Here is a 15,839-nt window from a genome sequence, read left to right as displayed (position 1 = left end):
AGAGTGTCAGTACTGGCTAATTTTTTTAAAAACATTGTGTGATTGGACAATCCCCGATTCGACTCAGCTCAGCTGCAGTTCGTTAGGTTGATTCACGGTTATGCTTGCAAAGTTGAGTAGTTTCAAAATGAGAGAAAATTCTGTTTTGTCTTTACAAAAAAATGCTTTTACAAAGCGTTCACTTGAAGAAAAAAACAGGATAAAGGAGCTTGGACCGGATCGTCTTAATTTACAAATTCAGCAGCAGGCAAGTGAATTACTCCACTCCATGGTTGGATAAAGCAGTGTAGGTAGTAGTCAGCCAGTGAAGAGGCGTTGGACACTCAGTGTAGAAGACATGAAAGGATTGCTGCAGGTGAGTTGTTGTGGAAAATCACTGTTACACTGGTTTATTGTAATGTTATTTAATATATTAGGAAGATGTGCTTTGTAGTTAGAAATACCTTTAGTTGTGTCTATGCTGTGTAGGTATGTTGATGTAATGTTTGTCAGCAAGATATTTTATTATTTAAGTTGTACTGAAGTTTATGGGTAATGGGGAATAAAACATTTGGTTACTGAATTTTGTATAATCTTGTCCCACAAAAATGCTGTAACACATTTCATAACACAGCCTTAAAAATGGCAGCAAATGTTATTAAAATCAGGAAAACAATCTAGAACAAGTCTTTTCAGAAACTGTCACGCTCTTGAAGATCCTCCTCACCAGACCCATGACCACAGCTGAAAGCTGAAAGGTGCTTTTTAACTCTGAAAAGAATCAAGACTTTTCTGAGAAACTCAATGACTCAGGACAGGCTGCATGCATTGGCCATGTTGTCAATGGAGGAAAGACTAGTCACAGAGATGACTGACTTTAACAATTAAGAATATAATTGAGAAATTTGCTGGGCAGAAGGAAAGGAGGGCAAAATTCATGTTCAAATAGTGCTATTTTTTAAGATTTGCTTTGTTTGTTTTTCATTTGTTTGTTTGTGTGCGCCCCCCTCAGTTTTTTTAGCACCAGCCGCCACTGCTCTCATGCCTGGGGTAATAGCATTGCAGCCTGAGTTTGATTTTTCTGTCTGTTTGCCCAACATAATCTGTCCTGTTTTCGAGTCTGTCTCAGCTTTTTGCCTTTTGTCTGCGTCTGGAGGACCCATCATCTGTGCAATAAATCTTTTAGCATCAGCTCCATGTCCGGCTTATATTGAGTTCTTCTAAATCATCACAGTACGTTCTGGCCAAATGAACTCTCTGCCGAGACGTTTTCTCCTTCCTGGAGGAGCTATGCTTGTTCCAACCAGCGCTTCACTCACCTCCCACAGTTTAATCAGTCGCTCACCAGACTTCTGTCAGTCCTCCTCACCGCCGTTCCACCTGGATCCGTCTTTTTTTCTGGAGATCGAAGAGGAGGTGGTGCGGGAGCTTCGCCCGGATCTTTTTCCGGAACCGGCTCAGCTTCCCTCTCCTAACATGGAGACGTCAGGGTCGCCACCGGCTTCAGCGGGTCCGTCCTGTCAGGAGGCATCTGCCTCCTTGCGAGGTCCGCCGTCTCGCCGCCGAAGGAGGAGACGTTTACCTGCTGTTCTTCCGTCCACTATTACCGCGCAGCGGGTCGAGGAGCCAGCTCGGGCTTTGTCTGTGGCCGAACCTCAACCACAGGCCACTTCCTGTTTGACAGACCCCGCTCTTTCTCCTCCCGCGTTGGAGTTGCCCACAGCTCCCCCTGGTGGTGTTAATGACTCTGAGTATGTGCTCCTGGAGAGTAAGATAAGGACGTTTGCACCCATAATTAAACGCCTCAGGGAGGCTCTTCTCAGTCATTATTCAGAGGAGCTGGAGAAAAAATTAAAGGAGGTTGAGGGACATTATAGGTCAGCCCTCCAGGCTTTCTACAGCCGACCTAAACCAGTCCCAGAGGGTCCGGCCGATGCCTCGCCTCCTGAGTCTGTCCCCGAGGGTCTGGCCGACGCCTCGGCTCCTGAGTCTGTCCCTGAGGATCCGGCCGACGCCTCGGCTCCCGTGAAGCCCAACAAGGGGGTCCAGGAGGATCTGCCTCTGCCCAAGTCCAGAGAGGTGGTCCAGGAGGACCTGCCTCTTCTGACCTGCGACGTGGGAACCCAGAGGGGTCCGTCACTGACGTGCGACGTGGGAATCCAGAGGGGTCCATCACTGACGTGCGACGTGGGAACCCAGAGGGGTCCATCGCAGACGTCCGACGTGGGAACCCAGGGGGGTCCGTCGCAGATGTCCAACGTGGGAACCCAGGGGGGTCCATCGCAGACGTCCGACGTGGGAACCCAGAGGGGTCCGTCGCAGACGTCCGACGTGGGAACTCAGAGGGGTCCGTCGCAGATGTGTGATGTGGCAACACAGTGGGGTCCATCGCTGAACTGTGATGCGGGGACTCAGGTGGATCCTTCATTCTTCGGACACCCCGAGCCTCCGAAGAGGATGCAACAACTGTGGTCCCCTGGAGACTTTGAGCCTCTCGATGTCGTGTTTAAGCCCAGACCCCTTATTGCCCTCATGGACAGCCTACTCTGGGAGAGACTTTATTGGATGTCTCTTTCTGAGACCCTCCAGGAGTTGATCCTGAGACTCCTGGTGGCTAAGGGTCTGACTTTGGCTCCTGAAGCCTGTAGCCCGGGGCCTCCTGAAGCCTGTAGCCCGGGGCCTCCTGAAGCCTGCAGCCCTGTGGTCTCTGAAGCCTGTAGCCCCGTGGCCTCTGTGGTCTGTAGCCCCGTGGCCTCTGTGGTCTGTAGCCCCGTGGCCTCTGTGGTCTGTAGCCCCGTGGCCTCTGTGGTCTGTAGCCCCGTGGCCTCTGTGGTCTGTAGCCCCGTGGCCTCTGTAGTCTGTAGCCCCGTGGCCTCTGTAGTCTGTAGCCCCGTGGCCTCTGTAGTCTGTAGCCCCGTGGCCTCTGTAGTCTGTAGCCCTGTGGCCTCTGTAGTCTGTAGTCCTGTGGCCTCTTTAGCAGCCTGTAGCCAGGCTCCCACCTTAGCAGCCTGTTGCCAGGCTCCCACCTTAGCAGCCTGTTGCCAGGCTCCCACCTTAGCAGCCTGTAGCCAGGCTCCCACCTTAGCAGCCTGTAGCCAGGCATCCCCTTCTGTCGCCTGTAGCCAGGCTCCCCCTTCAGTCGCCTGTAGCCAGGGTCCTTCTTTATTCGCCTGTAATCAGGCGCCGCCGCCTGTAGCCGTTAACCATGCGCCGCCGCCTGTAGCCGTTAACCATGCGCCGCCGCCTGTAGCCATTAACCAGGCACCGCTGCCTGTAGTCGTTAACCAGGCGCCGCCTCCTTTAGCCTGTAGTCTGGCGCCTTCCGTACCCCGTAGTCTGGTGCCTTCCGTACCCCGTAGTCTGGTGCCTTCCATACCCCGTAGTCTGGCGCCTTCCGTACCCCGTAGTCCGGCGCCTGCCTTAGCCTGTAGTCCGGCGCCTGCCTTAGCCTGTAGTCCGGCGCCTGCTTTAGCCTGTAGTCCGGCGCCTGCCTTAGCCTGTAGTCCGGCGCCTGCTTTAGCCTGTAGTCCGACGCCTCCCCTAGCCTGTAGTCCGGCACCCGGTTCTGTCTTCTCTCCCTTCAGGAGTCGGGGTCCGAGGTTCCTGCTCCGCCGACGGTCTATGAGGTTCCTGCTCCGCCGACGACCTTCTGCTGCCCTGCTCCGCCGGCGGCCTCCTGAAATCCTGGTTCGCTTGGGCCATCCCCCGGGATGACCGCCGGAGGTCCTGACTCGCCTGGGCCGTACGCCGGGACGACCGCCGGATGTCCTGTCACGCCGGGGCCGTCCGCCGGAGAACCTGTCACGCCGGGGCCGTCCGCCGGAGAACCTGTCACGCCGGGGCCGTCCGCCGGAGATCCGGTCACTTAGACTGTTTGGACTCTTTATTTTTTGGGATTCGCCCTTTGAGGGTTGTTTTTTTTTTCTTGACTTGTATATTTGGTTGTGTGTTATAGATGAAGTAAAGGATGATGATCTTTTCCAGAGTTGCAATACTCACAAACTAAAAACAGATTAAACTGTCTTTAAGGAAAACTTTAAATATGTAGAACCTTCCTCAATTTGATTGGGAGCAATGAAGCAGGAAAGGAACGTTTTGCTCAGTTCATTCCAATCAGACAAACAACTGCTGGTCTTTTTCAAGATTTTCATTACTTTGGTCAAGACCTGGTTCTGGGAACACTGGTGAAAGATCTGAAAGATCTCCAGGTGAGTGGTACTGAACTGCCAGATGGTGAAATGTGAAAGGCCAGCCTCTGTGCCATTGTAGGTGATAACCTTGGCTCTCACTGTGTTGGTGGTTTTACTGAACATTTCAGCACCAGCCCTTTCTTTTGTAGATTCTGCAAAATAAAAATAAGCGTTTGAAACTGACCCATTTCAACTGGACCTGCCAGAACTGTGCAGTCATCTAAAAATAATGTCCTGGCTGAAGACACAGATCAGAAAAAAGGTGTCAGGTTTGACTCACTGTTCAATGAGCTAGCAAACTTCCACGTGTGCAACCCTGGCTTGCCCCCATGCATTGCTCATGATCTTTATGAAGGCATTGTTTCCTATGATTTGGCCCTCTACATCAAACATCTTGTAAACGTTGAGAAACAATTTACATATGTGGACCTGAACAGAAGAATTGATCAGTTCAGGTACCTTGGAAATGATGCACATGATAAGCCACCTGAAGTCAACCCCGGCAGAGAAAAACTTGCAGGACATGCAGCTGAGAACTGGTGTTTCCTCAGACTGCTGCCTGTCCTAATTGGAGACAAAATAAAAAGCTCAGCTGAGGAACCATGTGTGGCAGCTTGTTCTACAGCTACGATAAATGGAGGAGTTCATCTGTGCAGCAGCTATTTCATCAGGTCAGACTGCCTACCTAAAAGTGATGACAGAGGATTACTTGTACTATAGAAAGAAACTGTTTCCCGACCATTCTCTGAGGCTAAAGCACCACTATGTCCTTCATTATCCAGAGCTGACTTGTAAATCTGGGTCACTCATTCACTTGTGGATGCTTAGATCTGAAAGCAAACATACATATTTCCAACAGTGTGCAAGAAAACTGGATAACTTTAAGAACTTGTGCTCCACTCTGGCTGAAAGGCATCGGCTCCTTCAGGCTTCCTGAAGTGCTGGCAGCCTGTTGCCACCTACTGTAATTGTTGAAAGGGGAACTGATTTTGATCTGGCTGATTACAATGATGACATCAGAGATGCTCTTGCCAGTCTAGACTGCCAGCCTGGTCTGATTTCACATGAAGCAAAAGTCAAAGGGACAACATAGAAGAAAAATATGTTTCTTGTGGAGGATCAATGTGAGGAAGGCATTGTCTTTGGAGAAATCAAAGCTATTCTACTTAAAGCAAACTCTGTTTACTTCTTAACACAATGCTACAGCTCTGTAACACTCAGTGATCAAGGCCTTACCAAAAACCACCAAAAATGCTGTGCTGTGTTAGTCAGGAAGAACTCTTGGATTACTATCCATTACCCATGTATAAACTGTGTGGTTTGTCAGAGCTTGCTCTTCACCACTCTTTTCCTTCTCTAGAACAATGTCAGCAGTTTCTGCGGAGGAAATTCAGATGGCTGTTACTAAAGCCCTTCCTGGACTTCCTCAAGTGAAGATGGAGAAGCTGGTGGAGAGGCTTGTTAGCTGGGGGGTAGAAACCATTGAGGATCTAAAATACGTTGAAGGAGCTCCTGGAGCAGACCTGTCACATGTTCTTCCTCCCAAACTGCTTGACAACTTCAAGACAGGTTAATAATACATTTTGTCAGTTTTAATGACTGCTTTGTTGCTGTTGTTCATATTGTTTTTAGTACTGTTATGGTAAAAGTTCAGAAAATGTTCTTTGCTATACAAGAAAAAAATGAAATACTAAAAAAATGTAATTACTCTTTCAGCTGGGGAAAAAATGCGTGTGACAATATTCCACTAAGAAGTCCACCTTCATCCTCCACTGGTTTGGACATTGTGAATCCACCAACCTCTTCATCAGCTCCTTCAAGTTGGCCAGAGACATTTCAGATTCCCTGGGACCAAATGCCAAATGATGTGTGAACTGCAGTAGCAAGTGGGAAAAGACCACTCCCACCTGTTGGTATAAAAATGATCAGAATTCTAGTTGATGAAATGAGGAAAAATTAAAAGAATATGACTAAACTCTTAAACTAGTCAAACAATATCCAAAGAGTTTTGCAGATTATGACAACCCAGGATCCATTATGAAGTGGGATGCTACTCCTCACTGAAACAAATGAAAACACGGGTTGAACATGGAAATAGAAACAACACACTGACAGCAGGCTGACGACATTCAAGAGGCATTTCAGAAAATGCTGAGATGACAAAGAGCAGAGGGCCAGCAGTGACTTATGGAGGCACCAGAGAAATTTAATACAAGTGGCCATACTTGTTTGTGCAGAAGCACCTCACTTCTCATTTTTGAAGAACCTACTGGTGTTAATGTACAAAATCAACTCAACGGTGCAATGGAGGACTGTGGCCCTCTCTCCTTATTGACTTCTTTAGGAACAAACCAACAAATGAACACATTAAAAATAGATTGTCAGCTGATGAAGAGGTTGGGATCATGGTTGCCAGCTTCTCCTCGCACATTTCCCAGAAGATCAGGACTTCTGCTTTATGCAGATGGAAGAATACAAAAGTCAGATGTGCCATTAATCTACGATTTTGTCTGACCTTGTGATGTTTTTAGAGGTGAGCTACAGCTGCAGATCTTGAAGGAACACACAATCTGCTTGCAAGTCCATGTTGTGGGAGTTTTGGGTGGAATTCTAAGCAATAGTAACTGAGTTCCCATCTTTACTAAATGACGAGACGGTGGTATAACGTTCCAGCACCTTTATTGAGAAACAGAGCAGAGATTCACATATTTGGAAAGTAATCGCACCCCACGGTTCCGCTGCAGTCTCTGTCTGCCCTGTCCCCCCCTGTGTCACTTTTCGGGCTTCCCCTAATACTGCACCGTGGCCTTCCCATGAGACAAAACAAAGACAGTCTATCGTAAACAATCAGTATCCCTCAGCAGCTGCAGCATTTGGCCTTGCAATCAGAAAACAGTGGATCTTATACACAGACATCAGGTCTCCAGGCCTCCTCTGTCCGAGTGGTGTGAGGCCATAGTGACTTCAGAATAATAATTCTTATAACATTCCTCTCTTTTTTTTTTTTTTTGATGATGGCGTCGTCAGCATCAAGTCAAAACAAGATGACCCATCACTTGAAAATGTGAACAAAGCACAGAGGAACCATTTCTGTATACTCGTAAAGTGGGACCCAAAGGGTTCCCGTGTTGGAACCGGGTAGTGCTGGAACTTTTAGTACAGATCAACATGAATGCTTCATAGAGCTTTAACACACAAGATCAAAGATTTAGCTTTTGTCTACAATTTAGGATTCATCTAATTAGGTAAGGCCTGTTTTAGGTACCTATGCGCACATTATTTTAAAATTACATTAGACTATGGTAAGCTAAACCCTGTTCATTAACCAAGGTCGAATCCGTCTACTCTTTACCCACCCTGAATACCCTCCTACTCCTTTCTCCACTCACCCCTACGATGGACAATAATCCACCACTCCAAACTTACAACACCAGGAGCAAAGGCAGGAGAGGTTCAGTGCGGGCAAGGGAACCTCCAGAAAACGCTACCCCTAGGGGGCAGTAAAAACTGCAAGGCCCCCTCCCAGGGAGATCTGCTCTCGGCCAATCTGAGCCTGAAAACCCTGTATTGAATCTAAGTGTTAACATTACCAGCTAATATTAAAAGGATCTTTAGAGCCAATCCGATCCTGGTTCTTCCTATATCAAATCAAAAGGTGCATAAACCATAGATCCTTGTGTGTCTGAAGCAAACAGTTTCCATTTTTTTACCATAAAACCATATTGATCAACATGATGTAATATTAAAGTGTAGATCTCATAACACAAAAAAATCAAACATGTGAGTCAGTGGAACAGAGCAGATAAACAAACAGCAACACAATATGAGAAGAGTCCTAAACGTCAAGACCGCAAAGTTAAGGAAGCCTTCAGGCCATTCAGGCACAAGGCATAAAATAATCTAATCGCGCTTAGGGTCTCTTCAGGCAACTCCTCCCGTTGAAGAATAAGGAATCAGAGTTCTCTGGCTTCTTCATCCCCAGTCCTCTTCTTGGTTCCTCCTCGCAGGCTGGACGATTGAGCTGGATGGTAATAAGTGTTCAGTTCTGGATGGGCACTGAGCATTTTATTTTGCATTTCTCTCTAATAAAACACTTTGTGAAGATGGTCTGCAGACACGAGTCCTTGTTTCCACTGGAGAACAGAAACAAGGTGTAATTAGTGTTCTTATCAAAACCCCTTTCATGTGTCATTTATTAAAACATTCTTCAAGCACTTTCACATTCAAGATATTTCTGTGCACAATTATTTAGCTCTCAGAATTCTGCAATTCAATTATTAATTAAAATAGTAATCTTTAAGTACAAATGTATATGCAGTAAATTTATAGTAATTCTTAACAGAATGCTTTCAATGTGTGTCTTAACTGTTGTTGTCTGACAGTTGAAGTTCTCTGCAACATAATTTCATCAATATATTCGTTTCATGACATTTCCCATTTATTTTGAAAACCCAACTGAGAAAAAGAAAGACTTTCCATGTGAAAGCCTTTTCCCTCTCTCCCTCTTTTTTTTTTTTTTTTTTTTTAAAGAAAGCGAGGTGCTGTTCTGCACAGAAAAGACAAAATATTTATACCATGCTGCTACTGTTCAAGGACGCCAAGGTTCTACAAACAAAGCAATGAGAGAGAACAGGAGCTTTTGAAAACGCTCTAACATTGTAGAACAACTAAAGCTACTTAAGCAACTCCGAATTAGTTCCCAAATTAATCCTAAAATAAAGTAAACCATACATTGTGTATATTGTCATTATTTATTTATTTATTTATTTTCTTAAACTGAGGATTAAGGACTTTTATTAAGAAGTTCTTGGGTGAACGCGTCTCTGCGTTCCTATTTGTCTAGGCCTCTGCAATCTGATCTATGATCTATGTATTCTGAGTGCCTGGTCAGGAAGGGTTAAGGTTCTCTGAAGCTTTCTGTTTTCAGCAACCCTGAAAACCCAGAACCCTTTACAGTCAGTGTTAGGTGTCAGGTGACCTGTGGGACCACCTCGTCGTCTCTCTGGTTCCACCAGCTGTGTCAAGTCCACAGCAGCTCGTCCCTGGGTGCCATGCCCCAGGGGTCTCCACACCCCCCTGTGTGGAACGTCTCTCATTGTAAGGATCTCACCTTATGTCCCGTTCAAAACAGGAGTTCCAATGTGGGGTGTATTTGCTGCTTTAATGTTCCACAGAGAAAACCTTCATTCATTGATAACACCTTCAAGCTGTTACCCTTTCATCATCACAGCCCCCCAACCATCCTGACCAGATCCAAAATGTCCCCATAATTTAATCTAATTAAATTAATCTTACTTATTTTTTTGTATGTAAGACGATAACCATTAAATTATCCTGATCTAAAAGCTGTCAGGTTAAAGGTTTGCTAAACTCAGTGTTGTGTTTTTTCCCTTAGGATGTTTAACTGGTTAAAAAGACTATTGAGTTATTTGTGTTCTAGTTGAAAGATATTAAATCTCCATAAATATTGTAACCATTGTACACTGATGCTTTAATCCTAAATTTACCCATGTTAGTTAGTAGGATGTGTCATTATGCTAATTTTTTGCAACCTTATCCATTTTAGCCAGTAACCTTTTCTTTGCGTTTTATTGAAGCCTGCCAGAGTAGCAGAAATCAGCTTACTCTTAAGATGTTTATTAAATGAAATGCTATTTAAGAGTTCAGATTACTCTACCTATATAGTGAAAACTAATTCATTCATTTATTTAACTGTTGATATAATACCCACTTAATTTATTAAGTTGCTCCATGATTCCATCAAGGTGCTTCTTTAAAAGTTTTCACCTTTACATAATCTTAATGTGTTTCGTAATGTGTGTTTTGTTTTAATTGTGTACAACAAAATCTGAAGTGAAATGCATGAAGTCGTGTCTGCAGAACTCATCTGTGTTTGTTGTCGAAGGTTGTCCGATGCCTCAGTCATAGTCCTTCATTGTCCATTTTCAGTCCAATGTCTAAATTCAGCAGCCCAACATTCTCCTTCTCATCAAGAGTCCATCCTCCAGTCCTCACGTCTGCAAACAGAATGAATTCTGCCAGCATTTTTTGCCAAAGAAAACGCTCCATAGGTTGAAAAGAAATTACAGCAAAGCAGTCACAAACATTTTAACTAGTGTTCCCTCTAACATGACAAACATAAAAGAAACAAAAGGATAAAAAATAAATCAAACTTTGTCTCTGACAAAATAAAACTCAAAACTGGATCAGGCTGAAGTCAATGACATCACCTTAAGTCCTTGTCCCAAGGATCAGCCCCCAGGCCAGAACACACAGACCCAGCCTTGCCGTAACATTCAGATGTTTACATCATGGTCAGATTTGTTTATCATATCTATTGTCCTTCTCAGGTTGTACTGTCCGTCTGAGGTTCACCTCAGTTCAGCATAACTAATAACATCAGATGATTTTGTAACTGATGACGCGTGTAACGTGGCCTTCTGATATTTTGACGCTTTTCAAAATTTCTCATTAGTTGCATTCAAATTCCAAGTAAAAAAGAAATAAAATAAATGAATAGAAAACCCTAGAAAAGCAACCATATTTAGTTCCATACAGTTTGTTCAAAGCACAGTTTCCCTCATCTATTTAAATCAAAAATCTTGTATATCTAAACTTCTTTCAACTGGACTTGTTTGTGATTAATCATCATTATTACAAGCAATGAGATCTCAGTAATTTTAAATTACTTTAGGGCTAAAAATCAAGTGATAGGATCTCAGCCTAAATTTGTAAAACAGTAAACTTAAGCTTATGTAACGCTTATTTCCAATTTCTAACAAAGCTGAAATATTTCCGTTCAAGCCATGTTAATCTCTCCGTGTATCAATTTAATTTGGTCCTGATATTTAATGTTAAAAAACAAACTTTGTTATTTAAATCTCTTTTACTGTACCTCTATTGTTAACATAGTCCATGCTTAAAATGTCATTTGAATTACGGAGCTGCAGTTCTCCCAAAACAAATGAACATTCTGAAACCATGAACATTACTTTTACCCCCGAATTAATTCACACAAACGAACATTTAGTTACATAGATACATACACACGTACGGTTACATACAAACGATGACATTCAGACAGACAAACACGTGCAGGCCTGCTTTTTCACCATCTTAAATAGTTCTATGTTTTTCATAATTTTTAAACGTAAACGCCGAAAGATGTTTTCAACGCGTTAAGTTCCCGCTTAGTTTAAAAGGTGGAGAGCGTGCGCTGGTTACGACCCCCCGATGCTTCGTCCACACGCGGTTTTACGCTTCAGTCCCGCAAGGATACAACTCTGTGTCTCACAGACACCTGGACGCTTACCCATTTTTGAAAGTTATACGTCGCTATTAGCAGTTTAGACCAATTTTATCCACAACGGAAGTGCCTAATCGGTCCCCACGTAAACGCTTCCCCGGTGCAACGCCTTTTTTAGTTTCGTTTCCGTTTCCTTGTTTTTATCGCTTTTCTTTTTTTCTCTTAATTTTATTTTTATTATTTAGTAGCAGTACTGCAATAAAATAAAATAATAGTAATAATAATAATGCCTATGTGAGAAATCTGCATGTTTAATCAAATCATTTCAAATAATTTATGCATGTCATGCGTCTGGGCCCCTACGTTTTTCAGCATGAAATCGAACGTCTCACTCTGGGGCAAGGGTGGACCCCGAGAACTCTGCCTTTGACCCATTACACTGACTCTTCCGCTTCCAGACTTTTTTTTTGTTTGTTTTTATTTTATTTTATCCTTTTTTTGTGTTTATTATTTTTTACTCGTCCTTAGCACGATCGACCAACTAAATGAAAGGCCTCACATCCGATGGTCGCCTTTTTGGTATAATGGTCGGGGTCCCCACTTATCAAAGCTGCAAACGTCTTCGCAACAGTCAAGGACTTAAGCATCCCTGCCGCTTTCATCCACAACAGAAGTGGACAGCCTCTTGCACAAACCCAAGACAAGAGGACTTTAATGGACCAGCTGCAAACTGCTCAGCCGGTCACCTGTTCTCCAGGTGAAAATCACTCTGCCACTCCTCCCCCCTTGTGGGAAAGTCCGTATTTCAGCTGAAAACGTATTCTAATTAAATTTTGAATTTTAGTTTAATGTTTAAACCTTAGTCACCGTTCGGTATTGCGAACCCTGTTTTATTTGCCTTAAGGATTAAATATAATTCATTATTTCTACCGGCTTTTACTTACTACCTTTTAGGTTTACAGTTTTAAATTTCAAAATTTCTTGAGGTATACTTTAAAATGGGGTTTAAAATTTAAAAGCTTGCAAGCATTTTTTGACAATTGCGTTTGTTTTTAAAAGAGCTGGAAAATAATCCCCTTACCGTCTCATGAAAGAAAGGTTCGGATCTTCGCGCCGACGCCCAGAGACGCTCCGAGACCAGGAGCTCCTCCACATCCCTTGAAAATCCATTCGGGGTACCAGAGGCCGGATAACCTCTCCGGGCCGGCCAAAGCAGCTCCTGTCCCCGGACTCCCTCGCTCGTCGGTCGGAGATCTTGTTCGTTTACGCCAAATTGTTATGGGAGTTTTGGGTGGAATTCTAAGCAATAGTAACTGAGTTCCCATCTTTACTAAATGACGAGACGGTGGTATAACGTTCCAGCACCTTTATTGAGAAACAGAGCAGAGATTCACATATTTGGAAAGTAATCGCACCCCACGGTTCCGCTGCAGTCTCTGTCTGCCCTGTCCCCCCCTGTGTCACTTTTCGGGCTTCCCCTAATACTGCACCGTGGCCTTCCCATGAGACAAAACAAAGACAGTCTATCGTAAACAATCAGTATCCCTCAGCAGCTGCAGCATTTGGCCTTGCAATCAGAAAACAGTGGATCTTATACACAGACATCAGGTCTCCAGGCCTCCTCTGTCCGAGTGGTGTGAGGCCATAGTGACTTCAGAATAATAATTCTTATAACAGTCCACGACTTGTTGACCTTGGTAAGTAGCATATGCACAATATACTCTTCAGTGTGTCTGTATCTTCCAGTCTTCTGTCTATAGACACATGGATGGAAGGTCCAGAGAGAAATTGACATCTTCAGTATCTGCTAGCCCTACATCTATAGTCAGAAGGGTGGGAAATGCATGGTGTCTGCAGACATAGCATGTGGACAGAGACAGAAGATGTGCCTGAGGAGTAGCAGATACGTCTCTATGTCACTGATGAAGGGATGTATCTGCCATCCCTCTCTCTGTCTGCTGTCCCTAGAAATATCTCTATAGACAGTGGACACATCATCTCATTGTGTCCATAGGCAGAGGGACGGCACATCAGCTGTTTCTGTAGTCCCTGTCTGTGGAGTTCTGAATAGTCTGAATATTATTAAATGTACTTACCTGGTAACACATAGAAATAGAAAACTGGAGAAACAAAGCACCTGATCATTAAATTGAAATGAAAAATATCAGTGAAGATTGTTTTTTTCAGGAGACACCAATAGCCTTCATCAGTGGATGATAAGCATTGAGGGTGAAGTTGTTTGTGAGGACACACAGCCTAAGTTCCAGGCTGGTCTCGCTGCACTTTTTGCAGTTTTCTGTTTTTAACCTTGAGTATCTAGAGGAGGCAACATGTACACTAGAGTTTATCCAAAGGTGAGAACAAATTCACTAATCCTTATGTAAGAATATATGTAATATATGGATGAAGAAATGGGTCTTTTGAACACTGAGCTATATATCCCTATCTGTTTTTAGACGATTCATGGGCCTTAATCCAGAAAGGGGAACAAAAGCTGCAAAAGTAAAAGTAAAATCAAAAACAAATCAAAGATAGGACGGCTGGAGCAAAGGAAACAGGCAGCGGTGAAGCCACATGTCTCCACTCTGCTTTTCAAGCTGATGGACTATCAGGGGAACTTCTAAAAAGGTCAAATTACACATTTACACACAATCTGTTTTCTCAATCTGTCTTCCTGTCCATGACATGAACAGGAAGACAGATGAAGAAAAAACAGTCTGTCCCCTTCTCAGTCTTTCTCTTTCTCTGAGAGTCTCTGGCCCTGTTTTTCTGTCTGTCTCTCTCACTCTGACTGTCTTTATCCCAGTTTGTCTGTCTCTCTCTTTCTCTATGTCTGTCTTTCTATGTCCCTGTTTGTCTCTGTGTGTCTTTCTGTCTCTCTCACTTTGTCTTTTTCCTTGTCTATCCTGTCCATTTCTAACAGAAGGACAGGGAGACAGCTACAATAAGGGAAGGTCAGAGAAGGATTGTCCGTCCACCAAATCTGTCCTTCTCATCCTGTCTTTCTTAAACTGACATAAATGCGGTTACATTTAATGAAAATGTCATGTGGTAATAAAACATTTTTCCTTTGGTTATCTTCTAGCGACCCCTTGATGGTTTCTGGTGGTGTTCAGGAACAGGCCCTACTCAATACTTATGTTGGCTTTGATTGGGTCTTCACTAAGTTTTAACCTCCAATTTTAAAGCTTGACTGTGTTGGATCCCTTTCTTCCTTTATAAGGATAAAGATATTTAGCATTTTGACTGAAGGTTTCATGAAAGACTATAAAACCTTGTTCTTGTGCCTTTGTTTGATAGTTTGGAAATGTTGACCTCTTTATAACTTTTATTGTGAAGGCTAAGTGTCCACCCGTATATGATATTCGGTGCATATCCAGCTGTAAATTTAGTTCACAATACTAGTTAAAATAGATAATATAAACTAGATAATATATTATACTCAAAGGACAAATTATCAGTAAAAATATTGTTTATAATAGTATCCATCTCTATATTTATTCAGTAAAAACCCATGTCCTGTACTTATGGAACCATTGTTTATCCTTCACTTGCTGCTATTGCACAAGATCTAAACTGCATTTGTGTATATAATAATATACACTTGTATTATAATATAATAAATGTATGTGTAAAAATAAAAATTTCAATATAATATCATGTGGGTTATGTATTTTTTTATTATGAATTACAATGTTTTGAGATCAATCATTGTAAAAAGTAAATGGTGTTGTTGAGAGACATGGTTTTGTTGTTATGCTGCAGTTTGTTGGTTTTAAATTGTCAATAAAACAATTTAAAAATGTTTTGGTATTTTTTTTGTATGTTTTTTTGTATATTTTTTGTATTTTGTAAGATGCAATTAAATTACAGTAAACCTGTAATCAATTTAATGTTGTGATGAATTACTGTGAAATATTAATATTACAGTCAATTTGTCATAAAATTACAGAAAAGTTGTAATAGAATTACATACAATTTATCAAATTACAGTAAAACTGTAATAGAATTACAGTAAAACAGTGAGTAGAATACAGTAACCTGACTGTAAATAGTAAAGTAACCGGCTGGAAACCCTGCTGCCAGTAATTTACTGGAAATTCTATGGTATTTTTTTAACAGTGAGAATTAAATAATTTACTCTGTATCAAATTGTGACTCTTCCAGCCCTAATTTTCCACTCATAAATTTTAGATTCCATTAATTATAATTTTATATATATATATATATATATATATATATATATATATATATATATATATATATATATATATATATATATATATATATATATATATATATATATATATATATATATATATATATATATATATACACTGAAAAAAGTAACCTATAGAATTTACCCAATAAATGTGAGGTAACAATTTGCATTGACTCTTTTGGGGTAGATTCAATTCCATATA

General features: G+C 42.4%; 1 protein-coding gene and 1 long non-coding RNA gene across 3 annotated transcripts in view; both read left to right on the top strand.

The window, feature by feature from the left end:
• The window catches only part of LOC118560306 (trichohyalin-like), a 190,389-nt gene that overhangs the window by 40,282 nt on the left and 134,268 nt on the right, over nt 1–15,839 (top strand). The gene's annotated exons all lie outside the window — the stretch shown is intronic.
• On the top strand, nt 4,141–6,743 carry LOC118560355. Of its 2 annotated transcripts, none has more exons than XR_004929276.1 (3): nt 4,141–4,187; nt 5,530–5,738; nt 6,701–6,743. It is a non-coding gene; the product is annotated as an uncharacterized LOC118560355 (long non-coding RNA). The 2 variants fall into 2 exon arrangements; XR_004929275.1 differs by lacking the exon at nt 6,701–6,743 and adding an exon at nt 5,886–6,071.

Source organism: Fundulus heteroclitus, unplaced genomic scaffold, assembly GCF_011125445.2.
Source record: "Fundulus heteroclitus isolate FHET01 unplaced genomic scaffold, MU-UCD_Fhet_4.1 scaffold_42, whole genome shotgun sequence".
Classification (NCBI taxonomy): Eukaryota; Metazoa; Chordata; class Actinopteri; order Cyprinodontiformes; family Fundulidae; genus Fundulus; species Fundulus heteroclitus.
This window is presented reverse-complemented; position numbering and strand designations above follow the sequence as displayed.